Source organism: Hippocampus bargibanti, linkage group LG18, assembly GCF_051943395.1.
Source record: "Hippocampus bargibanti isolate YZ-2025 linkage group LG18, ASM5194339v1, whole genome shotgun sequence".
Taxonomy (NCBI): domain Eukaryota; kingdom Metazoa; phylum Chordata; class Actinopteri; order Syngnathiformes; family Syngnathidae; genus Hippocampus; species Hippocampus bargibanti.
In genome coordinates, this window is record NC_142751.1 from 11,140,741 (window position 1) to 11,145,552 (window position 4,812).

Consider the following 4,812-nt stretch of genomic DNA (forward strand, 5'->3'; position numbering starts at 1 on the left):
AGACGTTTTTAGCCAAAAAACAGAGCATGTATAGTAAGGCTTTTTTAGGTGAAAAAAAACGACCATGTATAGTAAGGCATTTTTGGGCCGAAAAAAACGACCATGAATAGTAAGGCATTTTTGGGCCGAAAAAAAAACGACCATGTATAGTAAGGCGTTTTTAGCCGAAAAAAACGAGCATGTATAGTAAGGCATTTTTGGGCCGAAAAAAACGAGCATGTATAGTAAGGTGTTTTTAGCAAAAAAAACGACCATGTATAGTAAGGCGTTTTTAGCCGAAAAAAACGACCATGTATAGTAAGGCATTTTAGCTGAAAAAAATGTCCATATATAGTAAGGGGTTTTTAGCAAAAAAAACGACCATGTATAGTAAGGCATTTTTAGCCGAAAAAAAACGACCATGTATAGTAAGGCATTTTTAGCCGAAAAAAATGACCATGTATAGTAAGGCATTTTTGGGCCGAAAAAAACGACCATGTATAGTAAGGCGTTTTTAGCCGAAAAAAACGACCATGTATAGTAAGGCGTTTTTAGCCGAAAAAAACGACCATGTATAGTAAGGCGTTTTAGCCGAAAAAAAAAGACCATGTATAGTAAGGCGTTTTTAGCCAAAAAAAACGACCATGTATAGTAAGGCATTTTTGGGCCGAAAAAAACGACCATGTATAGTAAGGCGTTTTTAGCCGAAAAAAATTACCATGTATAGTAAGGCATTTTTGGGCCGAAAAAAACGACCATGAATAGTAAGGCATTTTTGGGCCGAAAAAAACGACCATGTATAGTAAGGCGTTTTTAGCCGAAAAAAACGACCATGTATAGTAAGGCGTTTTAGCCGAAAAAAACGACCATGTATAGTAAGGCGTTTTAGCCGAAAAAAAAACGACCATGTATAGTAAGGCGTTTTAGCCGAAAAAAAACCGACCATGTATAGTAAGGCATTTTTAGCCGAAAAAAACGACCATGTATAGTAAGGCGTTTTAGCCGAAAAAAAAACGACCATGTATAGTAAGGCATTTTTGGGCCGAAAAAAACGACCATGTATAGTAAGGCGTTTTTAGCCGAAAAAAATGACCATGTATAGTAAGGCATTTTTGGGCCGAAAAAAACGACCATGTATAGTAAGGCGTTTTTAGCCGAAAAAAATGACCATGTATAGTAAAGCATTTTTGACCCAAAAACGACCATGTATAGTAAGGCGTTTTTAGCCGAAAAAAACGACCATGTATAGTAAGGCGTTTTTAGCCGAAAAAAAACGACCATGTATAGTAAGGCATTTTTGGGCCGAAAAAAACGAGCATGTATAGTAAGGTGTTTTTAGCAAAAAAAACGACCATGTATAGTAAGGCGTTTTTAGCCGAAAAAAATGACCATGTATAGTAAGGCATTTTTAGCCGAAAAAAAACGACCATGTATAGTAAGGCATTTTTGGGCCGAAAAAAACGACCATGAATAGTAAGGCATTTTTGGGCCGAAAAAAACGACCATGTATAGTTAGGCGTTTTTAGCCGAAAAAAACGACCATGTATAGTAAGGCGTTTTTAGCCAAAAAAAACGACCATGTATAGTAAGGCGTTTTTAGCCAAAAAAAAAACGACCATGTATAGTAAGGCGTTTTAGCCGAAAAAAAACGACCATGTAGTAAGGCGTTTTAGCCGAAAAAAAAAGACCATGTATAGTAAGGCGTTTTTAGCCAAAAAAACGACCATGTATAGTAAGGCGTTTTAGCCGAAAAAAACGACCATGTATAGTAAGGCGTTTTAGCCGAAAAAAAAACGACCATGTAAGTAAGTCGTTTTAGCCGAAAAAAAAAGACCATGTATAGTAAGGCGTTTTTAGCCAAAAAAAACGACCATGTATAGTAAGGCGTTTTAGCCGAAAAAAAAACGACCATGTATAGTAAGGCATTTTTGGGCCGAAAAAAACGACCATGTATAGTAAGGCGTTTTTAGCCGAAAAAAATGACCATGTATAGTAAGGCATTTTTGGGCCGAAAAAAACGACCATGTATAGTAAGGCGTTTTTAGCCGAAAAAAATGACCATGTATAGTAAGGCATTTTTGGGCCGAAAAAAACGACCATGTATAGTAAGGCGTTTTTAGCCGAAAAAAACGACCATGTATAGTAAGGCGTTTTTAGCCGAAAAAAACGACCATGTATAGTAAGGCGTTTTAGCCGAAAAAAAAAAGACCATGTATAGTAAGGCGTTTTTAGCCAAAAAAAACGACCATGTATAGTAAGGCATTTTTGGGCCGAAAAAAACGACCATGTATAGTAAGGCGTTTTTAGCCGAAAAAAATTACCATGTATAGTAAGGCATTTTTGGGCCGAAAAAAACGACCATGAATAGTAAGGCATTTTTGGGCCGAAAAAAACGACCATGTATAGTAAGGCGTTTTTAGCCGAAAAAAAACGACCATGTATAGTAAGGCGTTTTAGCCGAAAAAAACGACCATGTATAGTAAGGCGTTTTAGCCGAAAAAAAAACGACCATGTAAGTAAGTCGTTTTAGCCGAAAAAAAAAGACCATGTATAGTAAGGCGTTTTTAGCCAAAAAAAACGACCATGTATAGTAAGGCGTTTTAGCCGAAAAAAAAACGACCATGTATAGTAAGGCATTTTTGGGCCGAAAAAAACGACCATGTATAGTAAGGCGTTTTTAGCCGAAAAAAATGACCATGTATAGTAAGGCATTTTTGGGCCGAAAAAAACGACCATGTATAGTAAGGCGTTTTTAGCCGAAAAAAATGACCATGTATAGTAAAGCATTTTTGACCCAAAAACGACCATGTATAGTAAGGCGTTTTTAGCCGAAAAAAACGACCATGTATAGTAAGGCGTTTTTAGCCGAAAAAAAACGACCATGTATAGTAAGGCATTTTTGGGCCGAAAAAAACGAGCATGTATAGTAAGGTGTTTTTAGCAAAAAAAACGACCATGTATAGTAAGGCGTTTTTAGCCGAAAAAAATGACCATGTATAGTAAGGCATTTTTAGCCGAAAAAAAACGACCATGTATAGTAAGGCATTTTTGGGCCGAAAAAAACGACCATGAATAGTAAGGCATTTTTGGGCCGAAAAAAACGACCATGTATAGTTAGGCGTTTTTAGCCGAAAAAAAACGACCATGTATAGTAAGGCGTTTTTAGCCAAAAAAAACGACCATGTATAGTAAGGCGTTTTTAGCCAAAAAAAAAACGACCATGTATAGTAAGGCGTTTTAGCCGAAAAAAAAACGACCATGTAGTAAGGCGTTTTAGCCGAAAAAAAAAGACCATGTATAGTAAGGCGTTTTTAGCCAAAAAAACGACCATGTATAGTAAGGCGTTTTAGCCGAAAAAAACGACCATGTATAGTAAGGCGTTTTAGCCGAAAAAAAAACGACCATGTAAGTAAGTCGTTTTAGCCGAAAAAAAAAGACCATGTATAGTAAGGCGTTTTTAGCCAAAAAAAACGACCATGTATAGTAAGGCGTTTTAGCCGAAAAAAATGACCATGTATAGTAAGGCATTTTTAGCCGAAAAAAAACGACCATGTATAGTAAGGCATTTTTGGGCCGAAAAAAACGACCATGAATAGTAAGGCATTTTTGGGCCGAAAAAAACGACCATGTATAGTTAGGCGTTTTTAGCCGAAAAAAACGACCATGTATAGTAAGGCGTTTTTAGCCAAAAAAAACGACCATGTATAGTAAGGCGTTTTTAGCCAAAAAAAAAACGACCATGTATAGTAAGGCGTTTTAGCCGAAAAAAAACGACCATGTAGTAAGGCGTTTTAGCCGAAAAAAAAAGACCATGTATAGTAAGGCGTTTTTAGCCAAAAAAACGACCATGTATAGTAAGGCGTTTTAGCCGAAAAAAACGACCATGTATAGTAAGGCGTTTTAGCCGAAAAAAAAAACGACCATGTAAGTAAGTCGTTTTAGCCGAAAAAAAAAGACCATGTATAGTAAGGCGTTTTTAGCCAAAAAAAACGACCATGTATAGTAAGGCGTTTTAGCCGAAAAAAATGACCATGTATAGTAAGGCATTTTTGGGCCGAAAAAAACGACCATGTATAGTAAGGCGTTTTTAGCCGAAAAAAATGACCATGTATAGTAAAGCATTTTTGACCCAAAAACGACCATGTATAGTAAGGCGTTTTTAGCCGAAAAAAACGACCATGTATAGTAAGGTGTTTTTAGCAAAAAAAACGACCATGTATAGTAAGGCGTTTTTAGCCGGAAAAAAACACCATGTATAGTAAGGCATTTTTTAGCCGAACAAAACGACCATGTATAATAAGGAATTTTAACCGAAAAAAAACCACCATGTATATATAGTAAGGCGTTTTTAGCTGAAAAAAACACCATGTATTATAAGGCGTTTTTTACCGAAAAAAGGACCATGTATTATCGTAAGGCATTTTTAGCCCGAAAAAAAACCACCATGTATAGTAAGGCATTTTTAATTTAAAAAAAACACCATGTATATTTCATAAGATGTTTTGAAGCTGAAAAAAACGACCATGTATAGCAAGGCACTTTTGGGCCGAAAAAAACGACCATGTATAGTCAGGTGTTTTTAGCCGGAAAAAAACGACCATGGATAGTAAGGCGTTTTTAGCCGAAAAAAAACCCACCATGTATAGTAAGGCATTTTTTAGCCGAACAAAACGACCATGTATAATAAGGAATTTTAACCGAAAAAAACCACCATGTATAGTAAGGCGTTTTTAGCTGAAAAAAAAAACACCATGTATATTTCGTAAGATGTTTTGAAGCTGAAAAAAACGAACATGTATAGTAAGGCATTTTTTACAAACAAAAAGGCAATGA